The 17,937-nt window shown below is 31.7% G+C and overlaps 2 long non-coding RNA genes across 2 annotated transcripts; both read right to left on the reverse strand.

Annotated features, from left to right (window-relative positions):
- Positions 1–6,624: 6,624 nt before the first annotated feature.
- LOC145303954 (uncharacterized) lies at positions 6,625–7,506 on the reverse strand. The gene is made up of 2 exons (XR_013873878.1): positions 7,407–7,506; positions 6,625–6,788 (listed from the first exon to the last, which is right to left on the reverse strand). It is a non-coding gene; the product is annotated as an uncharacterized LOC145303954 (long non-coding RNA).
- A 161-nt stretch (positions 7,507–7,667) lies between these two features.
- On the reverse strand, positions 7,668–10,113 carry LOC145303955 (uncharacterized). Its single transcript, XR_013873879.1, has 6 exons — positions 10,022–10,113; positions 9,579–9,679; positions 9,116–9,214; positions 8,577–8,675; positions 8,052–8,150; positions 7,668–7,850 (listed from the first exon to the last, which is right to left on the reverse strand). It is a non-coding gene; the product is annotated as an uncharacterized LOC145303955 (long non-coding RNA).
- Between the last annotated feature and the right edge of the window lie 7,824 nt (positions 10,114–17,937).

A 17,937-nucleotide genomic window follows, 5' to 3' on the forward strand; every position in this document is an offset into this window, starting at 1 on the left:
TGTCTTATCCCTTAAGATTCCTGCGTAATTATGCTAGAGTAGAAAACAATCATAGGAACCCAAAAGTTAATTATCTTTAAGGAATTTCATTCATTTTAATATATGGAAATTTTATTTAAATTTGTTATTATACTTAAGCGAAGCATATATACAATTAGAATATATGTATAATTAGATTAGATTAGATTAATATAGAGTAATATTGATAACAAAAACTAATTTTCTTTGTTTATTGGCGAATTTAAAAATTTAATAAAGATATTAAATCCTTCACTAATTTTCTGTATTAGGTTGGTTTTATGAAGATTTATAATTCAAATAATTTAAAAAATTAATAAAAGAGATAAATACTGGGTTTGAAGATTGAAACACAATTTGAAGTTTCTTTCAAAATCTAATTTTCTGTATTAGGTTGCAAGTAATTTGATTTCATGAAGATTTATAATTCAAATAATTTAAGATTTAAATAAAGATATTTAAAACTCTTTTAATTAAATCCTTAAAATAATTGTTTGATTTGAAGTTTCTTTAAAATTGAATTTTTATACTAATTATCACAGCTTGAAGAATATCATTTTTCTTTTTTTCTTTATCAGGTTTGTTATTTTCGATGATTTTTATATCAAATAAGTTAAGAATTCAATAAAGAGACTTTAAAAACTCTTTTAATCAAATCCTTAAAATACTTGTTGGTTTCATTTTATTTGATTTTGAAGTTTCTTTTTAAATCTTGAAATTAATCACTATTATCACTATTGAAGAATATCCTTAACCCACCGTAAACTATCAAATTTTCATTACTGGTAGAACAATAATAAATATTTGATAATCTATGGTGGGACAAGGTGGCCAGGCTTCTCCCGACAGCGAGTTCTAACATAATCGTACCATCCCAAGACGAAAAACGGCCGCTAAACCGACGAGAATCTCAAACTCTGACCAGGCATTCAGTTCAGAGTATCCCTTAATACAGCAAGCCTTTGCCATGATTGGCCAGACCATAACATCGTATTGCTATATTCTTGCAACAAAAACTATACTGCACCGCCCCAAAAAAAAACTCAAAGGTGCCCAAAAAGGCACAAAAAACAGGGGGAGGGCTCAGTTAACCGCCTCCAGGAATCAATAATCATAATAGGTCTGCCGTGACAGCATTTAGTATTATCGTTAAACAAGACAATACTAAATGTCGACCCTATTACAAATATTGAAACCCTTTGGACGAGTAAGCCACTAGAAGAGTGAGCTTACCCATACAAAACTCAAAGAGGATGGCTTCAACGCGATTCTAATACCATGAAGCGTCCCCCACAGCCTCGAATCTTGTCTCCACCATCTCTTGGATTAACAGTATGACTGTGTAAGGGAGCCATACCATTAACCTGCGGACATCCCTTTACAGGCGGGAAACCTGCTCAACACCCGGCCGAAAACGAAAGAACTCGACTGTCAACATTTTCAGACATTGAACTTGCTTTTATACTGGAATAGTAGTTTTCATGTTATTAGTAATTGTTTTTACAAAGCTACAAATAATAAGGACAAGCTACAAATAATAAGGACAATGCATTCTATAATATAGGTATCTGAAGCAGCTAATAATAATGACGTCACACAATACAAATGACCATGATAGGCCAGTATAAATTTTACCATGCATTGGTCAATTAAAATGTATACTGGCCTATCATTGGTCATTTGTATTGTATGACGTCAATTTTTTAGGCACTTTTTTATTTTTTATGTATCTAGACTCTTTCACTTTAGCATATTATATATATCTATTTATTTTATTTTGCTAAATAAAGAAATTACTTCTTTGTAGGCACACTTTCTTGGTTTTTGCTCGTATCAGAAAATTAGCGGTCAGTTTGAACAGGTTTGATTGTGTTTCATTTAATTTGTGATTTGGCGCAATGTTTGCAAAACCGAATAAAAAATCGTCTTACTTTTTAAAATTTAAAATTTATCTTATTTAATTTTTACAGCAAAATTACATGATCTTTTGAGGTATAATTCTATAGAGTTTTGTTCTTCTTCGTCTAATTCAAATTTTTAAAAGAAAGGCTTTTCTATAATTAGGATCGGCCCGTCTGTCCTTCCGTCCATTACGGTAAGCTAATTAATGTAGACATGTTAGAATTGTCCTATCGATTTCAAACTTAGCATGATGATTAGCTGTGATTCAAAAAGCGTAGAAACACTATAATCGTTACAAGAATGTCCGTACGTCCACTTAAGTTTATTTTTTGTTTGTTATAATTATCATATTTATCTGATTTTTAAAAATGATTACTAGGACAACGAGGTACATCTTAACAAGCATCAAGTCGTAAAAATGTTATGATGTCCTCTGTTTAAGCAGTTTTAAAGCAAATTTACTTACAATTTTGTTTAGATTTTATACATATTATTAGGTTCTGACACTCTACAAGTGTTAATTTTCGTTTATCTTACCGATTCAGAGCTTCTCTTTTATGGATGTTGTCATCCTTGTTATTTTATCTATATTAGCTGGAATTTCTAATATCTTAAGAGACACATTAACAAAAACAATTAGCTACTTTAGTAAAATAGTAAAAATATTAAGGTTTTTTGTCTATAGCTTAGCATCTCAATAACTGCTGAACCGATAGGGTTCTCAATCATGTGTAAGCTCTGCATAGCTTCTGTGATGGTTATAGGCTATTTCATTTTCAGATTTAAGTCTTGGGAAGGTTTTAGGCTATTTTTATAGCCCGTTCCGCTCTTTGAATGCAGAGCCCTGTGAAAGTAAAGAGCGCGTGTACGCATAGAAAAATGGAGGCATAAAAATCTTGAGTTGGCACAAAATCCTTTAAAGAAAAAAGGACACCTTTCATTTAAGATGTTTTCATTCATCATATAAATGTTTTTTTTTAAATTTCATTTTAGGTTAATCCTTATAATTAGGATCTGTACCGAAGGATCTCGCTAACTGCTGAGCTGATATGGTTCTCCTTTACAATACAGCTTCCCTTTAAAAGTCTTACACAAGAAAATAAAGACCATTTAATTCGAAGACCCAATTATGATGAACAAAATTACCCTTTTTTAAAAGATGAAACTAACTCAAAATTTGATAAAAGTACCCAAAGGTTATATGAGGTTGTAAAACTTTGGGCGCTAGTGTAATTTACAGTCAAATGTCCTCTCCCTTCCTGTTTTTTCTATAACTCAAAGTTATCATTTTATGGATGGATATTTTGATTTTGAGATTGACGTATAAAAAAATATATAGATGGGTATATATCCTGCATTTCGACTTGTCTGTCTTTTACCCATAGACATTTACTAAAATCATGCATGTCAATAAATACAAAAGCAAAAGATTGAAGGAGCCAGTTTTACTGATATCCTATCCTATTATAAAAAGTAGTCAGGTTTTTTTTGTCTGCAGGTTAAGTTTTCAATAATTATGGAACCGATTGTGTTCTCCTTTACAAGGAAGCTTCACAAAGGCCCTAGTTTGGTTTTTAAAGTCTTATGTTTTTAAGCTATCTTTTTTGCTCTTACAATACAAATCCTCTAGATTCTAGGGGCGCAACCGCTAATAATATTATACAAGGATGACAACATGTATAAGTAGCATAATGGATGTAGAATATACGTAGATCTTATGACAGTGTAAATATCGTTGTCGATATAGGTTGCTAAAATGGAACTCAATTATTGGTTTCATACAGATGGAAAGAGAAGGAGGTTGGGCAAAGGGGGTGGATGGGGGTACCATTATTTTAGCCAGCCTCGAGTTACACTTTATCCAGAGGACATAAAAATCTGGTGTGAGATCCGAGTAACAATATATCCATTTCCAGAAGACTATATAAAGAAATAGCTGAAGCCAATACCAATATACTTATCGAATATGAGAATTGATTCGAAAAAAAACATTCGCCCCCTCTTCCTCCAAAAAAAACCAAGCCTTTCAAATACAAGAAAAAAAAAATTTTTGGCCAGTGAAGTAAAAAATTTATATTATTTATTTATGAAATACTCCAAGCATTAAGAGGCTAGAAAATAGCTTAAAACCATCCTGAAATCTTGATATAAAATGGTCTAAAACCATCACAGGGCATTTTTAAAGCTTACATAAAATAGAAAACGCAATCGGTTCAGTAGCTATTGAGATCTTAAGCTTAATACAAAAATTCTTACTACTTTATATAATACGATATTGTCTTTTTCTTCTGAACAAGGCCAAACCTAATGTGGTGCCTATTCTTAAATGGATATTAAAAATCCTTTGTGGAGATCTTAAGGAGCAAATAGACTTTATTTAGTTATATATTTTCTTCTCCATCCTGGTACTTTCATATCCTTATAATAAAGCAACAGGATGTCTGTGTATCTGTACCTAAGGATTTCGCTAACTGCTGAACCGATCGGGTTGTCCTTAACAGGGTAGCTTTTCATAGGTCCCGGAAAGGTTTATAACTAATTTGGGGGAGGGTACCACCAACCTCCCAAGAGAAATACATAAAAACCGAAATTTTCTTTTAACTATGCAACATAGCTAGGTATCGTAGAAACTTGAAAGCAACATAGATAGGTATCGTTTTAATTTTTTTTTAAACCAAAAAGTGCCACTAGAGGCTTCTAGGGGGCGTAGCCGCAGGTACTACATATAGAAACACAACTTATGTTTATATAATTTTATTCATTGTACTTTTATATAAGGATAATCAACATTCATGTATCCAATAAAATAAAATATGTAAAAACATTCCCCTTGAGATTCATTTTTATTACCTACACATTTAATATATTATATATCCATTTATCTATCTATCTTTATTTATACCTATCTATCTATCTATTTCTGTATTTATTCAGTTATTATTATAGCTAGCTATATGTCTATCTACCGATCTATTTATCTACCTATCTAAATATAAATCTATCTCTCTGTCTTTATTCTATCTATATTTCTATCTCTCTCTATTTGTCTACCTAACTATCTATATATCAACCTGCCTGTAAATATTCTTTTTTGCTGTCTACCTAACTAACTATCTATCTATATGTCCATCATAAATATATAAAAATACTTCCCATGGGACATCTTTATATTTCTAACACCCTCAGATTTTAAAATCTTCAGATCAAGGATAACATATTGTAGTCAAAATCTTTCTCGTCCTTGAATGCCTTGTGTGGAAACAGTTATTTGAGCATTTTTTTAGAGCAGAGCTACTCTATAATTCACTTTGTCTGTCCCTCAATCGACATTCAATTATTTCAAGATTCTTTTTATGACAATGGAAAGACAAAGTATTTTGCCTATTTTAACAGTAGCCTTTCTCATTCTTCTAGACCTTGCAATCATTAACATTTACCTAACCTAAAATAACCTATCAAACGCTACTGTGAAAAAATTATGAAACCCTCTACTTCTTTTTCTTTCCATAATCAAATATTTTATGGAATCTGACAAAGCAGACGCATTATTTCCGAAATTTAAGAAAGTGATTTTTCAGAGAAAAAAACTACCCTGTTCTACTATTTATTTTTCCTAAAACTAGTTCCTAATCTAAAAAGGGAGTACAGGGTGTAAAATATATCCCTAGGGAAAGCTTTTTACATATTCTTATTAACATTTTATCTTTACTATTATTAGTCAGGGATCTAAAGGGATAAGACAAAGGCCGATAATTGATGTTCGTCCCCAATGATGACAAAAAATTACCCCTTCTGTAGAATAAAATCAGTTGTTGAAACGTATAAACACTCAACTTTATGATGATGTAAAAATTACCTCTTCTGTAGCTTAGAATTAGTGGTTGAAACATATGACCACTCAACTTTATGATGAAACACAAAATTACCACATCTGTAGATTAAAATTAGTGGTTAAAACATATGAAAACTCAACTTAATCAACCAACCAATCAAAGTTTACCCCATTTCCTTAAGTTGTTAAGCCTACAAATAAGAAAATGTTATTATAAGACTTTGAGAACTAGTGTGATTATTAGCAGGATAACAAGGATGACAACAGTCATAAAAATAAACCTCAACAAATCAGACATTAATCATAATTTTGGAGAAAAAAAATGATATTTGATTGTTGTCAAAATGCAAAAAATACAGTTGCTTGTTTTAGATTGGACTTGCTTACTATTTAAAACCAACAACTCATTGGAAGGGACATTTGGCTGTTTATTACACAAGTCACCAAAGTTTTATTATGAAGTTTTCTCATTCGTTGGCTTAATAACATCGGGGACTCCTAGAATTTTGATTGGTTGATTAAGTTGAGTATCCGAACGTTCCAAACAAAAATTGTAATCTACAGAAGGGATAATTTTGTGTTTCATCATCGAGGATGTACATCAATTAAAAGGCCATTGTCTTATCCCTTGGAATTTGGAGAATGCATTGTACATAAAACAGGCGTAATTCATCTACATGCACAGTTAGGACTTTAAGACAAATGACGGGCAATCAAAGGGTTGGTTGTTTGCAATTGTTGGAATGTTAGTGCTATGAGACCTTACTTTGTTATCAATTGTCCCAAGGGGTTTTAATTAAATATACTATTTTAAAAAGAATTTAATTTTTTTTAGCATAGAACAAGAAAAGGATAAAAACAAGAATACCATAATTCAAATATCTTTTATTGAATTTAAAAATCATACAATAAGCAAGAGTTACTTAATTTTGCTTTTGAAGTTCTAGAACACCATATTCTTTGAGGATCTTAGACACAGTATTACATTTGTGTTCATCAGACCAACAGTTATCAGCATGATCTATTGCTGTTTTTCCTAAAACAAATTTTATTACAGCATGAGTAAGATAGAAATTGGCTTTTCCCATTTTCTTACACAAACAAGACAAAAAAAAGGATGTTTGTGCATGAAATTTTTTTATTTTAAGTGGAAAATAATGTGCAGTTTTATAAGTTTAATTAGGGTAAAATGATGGGTTTCAAAGCTTTAGGGGGTAAACAGTAAACACCCCTTTACCCCACCCCTGGACGTTTTTGTGTGTGATGGTTTTTATTTGGTGCAATTTAGATTGATTTAAAAATAATTGTAACCCATTTCTACTATTTTAGGGGATACTAAGGAACACCTTTAAAGTATTGTAAAAATGAATATCTTAGGAATTCTTCTAACTGTTTTTTCATATTCCCTCTGGTTGTCTCAGAAAAACAGAAAATGCAGTTTTTTTGTGACTAATACTGTACATTTATCAATCTATAATACAAAGTATAACAATATCTAGCTGTCTGTCTGTTTGTTTGATTGTTTGTACCAGAGGACAGCATTTGACTACAAACCAACATCCAACTTTATGGAATTATGGGAATTATGCTAAAAAATGTTCATCTTAGTCTTAAAAAAGATAATTTAAACTCCTTGCAAGGTTATGAAAGTTACCACGAGTATCCTCAGCATTGACATCAGCACCATTTTCCAGTAGCAACTTGACAACTTGTTCATTTCCAGTCCACGCTGCTTTCATCAGGCTAGTCTCTCCTAGATTCAAATTCATGTAAACAAATAGATAAATGGATAAATTTTTGGAATAAAATTAAATAAAATGAATCAAGGAATAATGGATCAAATGATTTATTCAAATCAAAGAGTGTAGATCAGCCTGCTTTTAAACTGTATGACAGTAACCCCTCACCCCCACACATCCAATTAGATATGATGCTCTCAGAAATACATATTAACATCTGTAATAATTTGATAGACTTAAATCCTTATTTTCATACTAACCATTTTTGGATTTTGCTTTGACATCAGCTCCATGTTCCAACAGTACTTGAACCATTTCTTTAAATCCCTCCTTTGCTGCATACATAAGACTTGAAGTTCCTAAAAAGGATGAAGCATTTATGACAATTAGAAAATAATGATTATAGAATTTTTTGGACATAAAATGAATAAGCAATATAAGAGTTACATTACAATAACTTGTTACAAATTGATAATGATTTGGAACCAGATTTCTAAAAGATACAACTTTTTTCAAAAATCACAGAATGCTTCTAGGTTTTACTAGTAGTTTTAACAAACCAGAATCATCCATAGAATTGACTTCAGCTCCATGTTCTAACAGAGTCTTTACAACTTGTAAGTGACCCCACCAGGATGCATATATGAGACTGGTAAACCCTGAATAAAATAATCATATTGGAGGGGAAGAATTTTGATAGGTATAATTAACTAGGATGATAAAAAATTGTTAGTAAGGAAGTTATAATTTGATAAAGGCCTATTATCAATTTGGATGGAATTCCAAACGTCTACTAAAATTTTAACACTTCTCTAGAATGTCCATAAAAAAATAAAAAAGAAACTAGTAAAGTAAATCATTAAGAGAATTAAATTTTATTAAATGCCAAAACGAGATCATTTAGAAAAGTTGAAAGAATTAATTTTTATTAAATGATGTAAGTGAATGCCCTCTTGTTATAGGAAACGCAATTATCAACATCCCCCTGTGAATTGTCCTTTGCACTGCCTTAAATTTAAATCATTTGGAAAATTCTCAATAACAAATGGGTAGTAATCAAATAGATCTGAAATTTTTAAACTCACCATTGTTATCTTTCTCATTAACATCAGCACCATGATTTAGAAGCATTTCACATATTTCTTGATGCCCATTCATTGCTGCATACATAAGGCTGGTAAAACCTAAATTTATTGGGATAAATTCACAAACTACATAGTATACTATTCTTCTTCTAGAAAATACAAGGTTCGCTTAGTTAAAGATACAGTTGTTGAGCTAACCTTTCTTGTCATTTAAATAAGTTCTGTAGTGTATTTTAATTTATCACTGGCTATTTTAATAAATACAATGGTGTCTGAAAGATCATTGAAAAATGTAATGATGAATGGCATTTAACTAAATATGAATCTATCATCTAGGGGTGGCTCGGTATTATAAGATTTAAAAAATAGCCTTAAACCAGCCTGGGACTTAAATCTTAAAACAAAATATCCTAAAATCATTCTGAAGCTATCCTAAATTGGCGAACTCAATCCCTTAAGTAGTCATCAAAATCTTAAGCTTCAGATAAATAATACCTTACTACTTTATATTATAGGATAGTAAGTATGATTAAACCTACCAAAATTATCTCTAGCATTCGTGTTAGCTGAATGATCTAATAAGATTTGAACCACATCTTTGTGACCATTCCATGCAGCATATGTAACACTGGTAACTCCTAGAGAGAATAAATTGTTGCGTATTTTTTATAAAGTTCAGTGATAGGATTATGTCTCTTGTGAATCAAAAAGTAAAGTTCTAATAGTCAGTACATCAGCAACCTTAAAAATGATATTTTAGTCCTGTCTTGCCCCAATGCATAATATCTAAGACCAAAGGCTATGCCCCTAGCATATAGGGGCTCTATTGAAGCCTCTAATGGATATGGAAGGGTAAAAAAGCCTAAACCATCTCAGGACCTATAGGAAACTTCACTATAAAGGAGAAGCATATAGGTTCAGTGGTTAGCGAGATCCTTTGCATAAAAGCCAACTACCATAAAAGCCTACTACTTTGTATAATAGGATAAAACCACAACTGACCATAATTATCCTTAGCTTCAACCTCAGCACCATCCTCTAGTAGAATCCTAGTCACATCACTAGGTGTCCATTTCTGGCTGCATGGATCAGACTGGTTCTTCCTGGTTATAAAACAGATATTATTCATAAAATGTGAATTTGAACCAACCAATTAAAATTTAGTAACAGTGCCAAATCTTTTTAAGCCAATGAAAGTGAAAAAAATTTATAAAACTTTGGACACCCAGTCCAGTGCCCTCTTCCTCCCTGAAGGGTCTACACTCAAACTCAGTACATCAATTCCCCAACAACTCAAAGAGTTTATTCTTTTTGTTTAAAATATTGCGAATATCAAAAAAAATTCAGTGAAACAATTTTCTTAAAAGTTGACTTTATCATAATCTTAAGAATCAATCATAAAAAAATATTATTTGGTTAGAAATTAAAAAGATTTATTCTGATACCTTCTCCATCTTTAGCTTCAACATTAGCACCTTCAGATAACAACTTTTGTACTTCTTCACCGTCTCCAATTTTAGATGCTTTGACCAAATCTATGGAAAAATATTACTTTCTTATATTTCCAACTAGCGGTTTCGCCCCTAGTCTCTAGGGGCTTTTTCTCAAGAGATAATTAATGAAAAAAAATTAAGGACATGTGGAGAAGCCCCAGTCCACCACCACTAATTCTAAATAATTTTTAAAAATTGGGGGGGATTTTTACATATTTTTGGGGGTTGGGGGTTGGGGGTGTCCCACTCCCCAAGAAAATAACCGCCACAGGACCAGTAGGTATATTCCCTGAAGAGAAAATCCGATCGGTTTTGTGGTTACCAAGATCTTAAGGGACAGACAGACGGACGGACAGGCAGACATCATTCTACTTTGTATTATAGATAAAAGGTTATTGAAAGATATTTACTTACATTTTTACTTAAGACATAATATTAAAGAGAATAAAAGTTTACCTTTTTTAATCAGTTTCATTTCTTGTGGTGTTGGAATGGTTCCTTTATTGAATTCAGTTATTTCAGCATTTGTTTTACTTGATTCTTCAGCAAATTCTGTGGCAGTAGATGTAGTTTCAATGATATTTTCAATAGATATTTCATTAGTTGGCTCAATTTGAATCTAAATGAATTATTGAAGGATTTTTAATAAAATTCTATAACAATAATAATAATATAATAATTCAAGATAAGGTAGGGGTCAAAATAGTGTTTTTTCTTAACCCTGGTTAGGTAACTCCCTGATAAAGGAGGGGGGGGGGGTGGGTTTAAAAACCTACCATGGCATTTATGAAATATAAAAATCTACTTATCTGATCCAGATTTTGAAGAATAATTACGCACACAAAACAATCCTAAGAAGTTATTATCCCACATAATTTTTTTTTTTTTTGGGGGGGGGGGAAATTTATGTTGTATTTTCAATAATATGTTAATAATATTAATTTTAATGACCTTAATTGTAGAATTTGATGTAGAAATACTTCTCCTTGTCACCATTAGGAAACAAACCTTACAAATTATATTTAAAAAATTTCATATTCTGTTTTTTCATTGATGTTTGTCTGATCGGACCAATCCTGTCAAACCAAGTCACGAGATGTTATTTTAATCAATTAATCATATAGATAAAAAAATGATTACATAAATAACAAATTAGATAAATATCATTTCGAATTCATTCGAATCCAGTGGATAGGAACCGGTTCTCATCCATACGAAAAAACTATGTCTAGCATCGTATTATATCCAGCTTTCTACTAATATAAAATGTACAATTATAGGATTAAAACCAGTATTTTAAGCCCCGAGGTGCCGAAGGCACGGGCTAAAAAAACTGGTTTTAATCTTATAATTTTACATTCTATATCAGCGGAAAGCTGTTTATAATACGATGCGAGAAATAACTATTAGTTCTTAATCTGGTGGTTTCTCACAAAGTGCTTGTAGAGCACTGATAATGCCTCTTCTTTTATTTAAAAAAACAAGGATGACAGAATCCATAAAGCGAAGCTCTGAAACGGTAGGACAAACGAATATTAACAGTTGTATAGTGTCAGAACTGAATAATCAGAATATAAATGTATAAAAGTCGAACGAAACAAAATTGTAAGTAAATCTGCTTACATACAGGATATTGTTTAACGACATACTTACATTTTTAGGTCTTTATCATAGAGATGCTTCACTTATAACAATGTACTTTGTTGTCCTAGGAATCAGTCCAAAAACCAGACCTATCGGACAATTTTATCGTATAAAAGTTTGATATTAAAAAAGTTAAGAATCAACATGTTTAAAAGGGACGTACGGACTTTCTAGTAACGATTATAGTATTGCTTCGCTTTCTAACTTCTATAGGATCGGAAAGTCTGAAATGGATAGGATAATTTAATCTAACATGCCTAAATCAACGAAAAGAGCTACCCGTTACGTAAGGACGGACCGAGCCTTATCATAGAAAAGCTTCGCTTTTAATAAGATGGGAGAATTAGTTTTCCTTCACTCCTGCGGGTCCTATGCGTTAACCTAGTACCAAATATAACCTAACCTAAACCAACGAAAAACTATCCTCCTTCCCTTATTTTCAATTTATTAAAGATAATGGGAGACGGTTTCAGTGCTCAACAAGGTACTTTCAGTGAAAGCGCCCCTGAATCTTAGAAATCACCAAGCACAAAATATGCATTTAGAGAGGTCTCTATGATCGCCAATATGCTAGTTGTTGAGTAGCTGTGCTACTTAAAAATTAAACTGAGAACTTACAACAATGTTTAAAATCATGTTTATTTTATACAATAAATTTCACTACTGTATTCAGATTTTTAGTAAATCAAGTTTTTTCTTGGCTCAAAATGATACTTTCCTTTTTCTTTCCCTAAAATAATGTTTATCTACGGGAATGGATGTATAATATACGTGGATTTTATGACAGGAGAAAAAATGTCGTCAATTTAGGTAGCAATGTGGTAAAAGAGGGGGATGGGGGAGATCGTTATGTTAGCCCGCTGCAGAGTTCACTTTATTATAGAACATACAATTTGGTGTAAGATCCAAGTAATAATATAATATATGCAGGGAAAAGGGAATGATATTCTGACAAACAATTCTAAAGGAAAATTTCCCTACAACCCCCTTCCCCTTCTTACCCACCACACTTCAATTACATAAAAAAATATACTTCAATCTTACCTTAAAAGGTTTCGTGATTTTTTGTAGAATTGATTGTTAGAATAGCTACCCCTGAATTAATCCATTCCTATGACCAAGGCTTGTTTACTCTTTACTATTCAATTTAGAATAGGATTTATTATGTAACTTGATTAGCTAAATGTATTGACTTCAGTTAATAAATTCCACTGTATCTGGATGGAAGATGTTCTACATAAAAAAAATCATGTATCGCGTATTGTCCTTCTATAAAAATACCATAATGTTTGTCTGTCTGTGTACCGAAGTTTATCGCTAACCGTTTTGATTCTCCTTTAAAATATGTAGCTTCTCGTACATCCTTGGAAGGTTTATAACTAATCAATTTTGTTTCAAAACAGTATTAGAAGGGTTGACCAACTTTCGCTAACAACAGGTAAAGCTGGTTCAACCTTCCCTAAATATAAAAAAAAACATATCGTTGGTTGAGCAGTTAGTAAGAACTTTCAGACTGGCCAGCCAATTTTGAAAATAAAAAACGTACATAACGTACACACAAAAAATACGTTACGTACATAAAAAAAGTAAAAAAACGTACAAAAACGTTCATTCCTAATAAAAATAAGTTAAATAATTTCCTAGTTACCTATTATCAATACATTTAAGTCTACTAGCAGCTACCTGTAAAGGAGAACCATAGCGAACTGACAGACACAAGATATCCTCTTACTCTATTTAAAAGAACTAGCGTCTACGCTCCTAAAGGCCTCTAGGGGCACTTGAGGAGGGGAGAGTTGAATTCAATAAAAAAACATGGATGGCAACATACATAAGTAGCGAAGCTCAAAAGTTATTTATAGACAACTGGAAAAAAATTAACTTAAAATCAGTGAGCAATTAAAATTCATTTTTGGGGGGAGGAGGTAGTTTTTTTTCTAAAGTCAATTTATCTTGGGAGGGTGGATGGTGACACTCTTCCCCAAAATAGTTATAAAACTTCCAAAAACCTATGAGAAGCTATCCTGTTAAGGAGAACCATATCGGTTCCGTGGTTAGCGAGATTCTTTGGTACAAACAAACAGACATCATGTTATTATGTACAAAGTATATCCTATTATAAGGACCAGCGACTACGCCCTTAGAGGCCTCTAGAGGAACTTGATTAAGGGGGGGGGGGAGTTAAATTAAAAACCCATTTTTTTTATTTAAAAATAAAAAGTAAAAAACAAGGATGACAACATCCTTAAGTAGCGAAGCTCAAAAGTTATGAATGGAAATCTGGGAACTATATAAACTATAGAGTAGTGTCGTAAAAAATAAGCATTTAACTTATTTAAATAAATCACAAAACCTTTTAAAAATATATAATAACGTGAAAATCTAGAAATAAATTCAGCCCCCCAACCAATAAGCAAATCTCAATGAAATTACAACCGTCTATCAGGAATATGAGTAGAGAAAATCACAAAAACCTATACATCTAGGAATCGATCTAGCACTGCAACAAATAGACAAACCTTAAAGAAACTTTTTGAAAATATGTAGAATATGAATTTATTTATTCCCTGAAAATTTCAGCCGTCTATCTTGAATAGAAGTCGAGAAAACCATGAAAAAAAGAAAATCTAGGAATAGATCTTCTAGCACCCCAACCAAAAGGCAAATCTTAATGAAAATATGTAGAATGTGAACTTATTCAATCAAAAAACAGGAGCCGAGAAAATCACGTTTCTCCGATAGCATAACGGACTGACAAAGTGATTATAGAGTAGCTTCGCTAATAAATTTTTTAGTGAGGGAGGGGGGAGTAGACCACCCCCATTTCTGATTTCAATTTTTAAAAGAAAGAGAAAATAGGGGAAGGGTGGTGATTTTTTTCTAAGAGTAATTTCTCTTGGGAGGGTGGTTGTACCCTCTCCCAGGACCTATGAGAAGCTACCCTGTAAAGGAGAACCATATCGGTTTAGCGGTTAGCGAGAACCTTCGGTACAAATAAACTGACAGAGAGACATACATCCTGTTATTACGTACTAAGTATATTCTATTAAATAAAGTAGTAAGTTTTTTGTCTGATGCTTAAGATTTTCATAACTACTTCATACAGTTACCGAGATGATTTTAGGCTATTTTTCTACCATTTTGAATACAGGTTCTTGAAGGGATATGGAAGGACAGAGAAAATAGCCTACAACCTCACAATAATCATGTCGGTTCAGCAGTTAGCAAGATTCTTCGTTACAGAAAAAAAGGATTTATAGGATAAATATATAATAGGATATAGGGTTATTTTGTCTGTTGCTAAAGATCTCAGAAAATACTAGTCTTTGATACAAAGTAAATCAGTGCCTGTCTGTCTAAAGCTTAAGATCTTGGTAACCACTGAACAGATTGGGTTCTAATCATCAGGGAATATAGGCTATTTTCTTAGAGTGTGGGAAACCCACCCTCCAAAAAAAATCAACCACCCCTCAATTTATTTTTATAAACTAATGCAAATCAGCGAGGTGGGGGAACCCCCACCGCACCCTGGGGCGAAGCCTAAATGAAAAAAATAATCACAATCTTTTTTTATATTTTTTTTGGGACAAATTTCCAACAAACGATTCTATAAAAGAGGGGACGAAGCCTCTAGAGGCTAGGGGCGAAGCCTCTAATCCTAGTAGAAAGTAAAAAGCTTTAAGTGTCCCTCCCCCAAAGAAAAAAAGCAAAAAACCATCACAGGACTATTAGGTATATTCCATGAAGAGTAGAGCCCAATAGGTTCAGTGGTTACTGAGATATTAAGCTTCTGATATACAGACGGACAAGCAGACGGACAGACTTCGTTCTACTTTGTATTATAGATAATATACTATTTTTGTAATACTTTTTGTACAAATACAAATAAATATACAAATACTTTTATACTTATATTTGATTCTTATTCTTTAAAAACTGAAGATACCAAAAAATAAGACTTCTTAATCCTAAACTGAGCACCATATGATATCTCGGAAAATTTACCCAAGTATATAAAGAATTTGAAAAAAAATATCGTAAAATCTATTAAAGGGGTAGTTGCATGAAATGCATTTAAACTTGAATTTAGTCAACTGCATATCTCTTTCTGTTCAATAGTTTAAACTAAATCTATAGGACATATATTTCAAATCCATAAATTTAAACTGTAAGTTTTAATAACATATATGCATGATTTACCTACATATTTTTGTTCTATGAAAATTTAAGATAATATTGAATTTATTTAATATAATACACCTATAGTTTTTGTTAAAATTTTCGTACAAAACATACAAATTACTTTTCTGCTAATATTTGATTCTTATTATTTAAAAAAAACGTAAAACGTACAAAAATACAAATTTCAAAATACGTTACGTACACATATCGATGCGTAACGTACAAAACGTACACTCTGGCCAGTCTGAACTTTGTATACAAACATCCTACCTCTTTAGCAATGAGTAAACAAGGATGGCACCTTCCATAAAAGCGAAGCACTGAAATTTTTGGTATAAACAAAATTGTAAGTAAATTTGTAGAAAAACTGCGTTAATACAAGATGCTGTTTAAGAACATATTTACATTTAAGGATTTGATAAGAGATCCTTCGCTTATAACAAAAATATCAGCATGTTTTTGATTGACGTACAGACTTTCTTATTACGATTATAGAGTTGCTACGTTTCCTATTTAGTACCTCATTGTTATAAGTATCACCATGAAAAGTATTGAATCGACAGAACAATTCTAACATGTTTAAATTAACGAAAATAGCTAACTATCCCAGACGGACCGACCCTAATTATAGAAAAGTCTCGCTTTTAAAACTTGAAAAAAGAATGGTTTTAAATATATTAATATTTATTCAGAAATGCGTCATTTAACAATGGATATAGAATACGTGGATGTTGTGAGAGATTTTCGCATACCCTGATAAAATGTTTCTCTCAGCTGACTAATATAACGACCCCCCCCCCCCAATCCCTCTTAATGACTTTACCCCATCTCTTTCCTGTAGATGAATGTATTGACCAACATCTGAGGACTATATTAGCAACCTAAATTGATAAAAATACCCCTTTCACAATATTCACGTATTTTATATCCATTTATATCATAATTTTTACATTTTAAGATTGGTAACTGATTTTCTCGTATTTATTAGAAACCGATAAATATCCGGTGGATTAGAACCGGTTCTCATCCATACGAAAAAACTATGTCTAGCATCCAGTTTTCTACGAATATAAAAATATATTATACAATCATAAGATTAAAACCAGTTTTTTAGCCCCGTACCTTGGCATCTTGGGGCAAAAAAATTGGTTTTAATCTTATAATTGTTCATTTTATATCCGCGGAAAGCTGATTTTAATACGATGCGAGAATAGTTATTTCTTGCATCGTCTTTCGTGCAGCTTTTCGCGTATATAGAATGACAATAGAGGTGCCAAAGGCACGGGCTAAAAAAATTGGTTTTAATCTTATGATTGTACATTTTTATATTCTTAGAAAGCTGGATATAATACGGTGCTAGACATAGTTTTTTTTTTCGTATGGATAAGAACCGGTTCCTATAAACCGGATTCGAATGAATACGAGAAATAACTATAATTTACTTTTAAGTACATATAGATTGGGTGCCTAAGTTTGGTTTAGCTATGAAAAAAAACCTGATTTCTATTTGTACATATATTAGCTTCCGGTTTTTTGTTTCTAACAAAACCAAAATTACAGGCATTCTAGTATCAATGATATACGATGGTATTAAACAAAATTACCCCTAAATATATACCTATATAAAAAAAATATTGGTTAAAAAATTTGGACATTTACTTGTTTGAAACCAATCAATTAAAATTTCATTAAAGGTACCAAAGGTTGCTTTAAGCTAACAATGAAATATGATAATGTGATTAATAAACTTTGGGTACCGATGTAATTTTTACCCCAATGTCCGCTCCGTTCCTGGTATTATTAAATGTATAACTTTGATCCTAGTATTATCACTTTGGAATTTTTTTAAATTGCAAGATTTAAAAAATATACTGATACCTTAATTAAAACAGCTATAAGCTGACTAATATGATAATGTCGTTAAAAAACTTTGGGTAGCAGTGTAATTTGGTAAGTTGAAATAACTTTGATCCTATTCAGTTTTAACAAATAAAACAAAGTTTTTCTGTTTCTTTTGGATTGCAAGATCTAGAGAATATTAC

This window comes from Acartia tonsa, chromosome 13, assembly GCF_053477335.1.
Source record: "Acartia tonsa isolate MP-2025a chromosome 13, ASM5347733v1, whole genome shotgun sequence".
Classification (NCBI taxonomy): Eukaryota; Metazoa; Arthropoda; class Copepoda; order Calanoida; family Acartiidae; genus Acartia; species Acartia tonsa.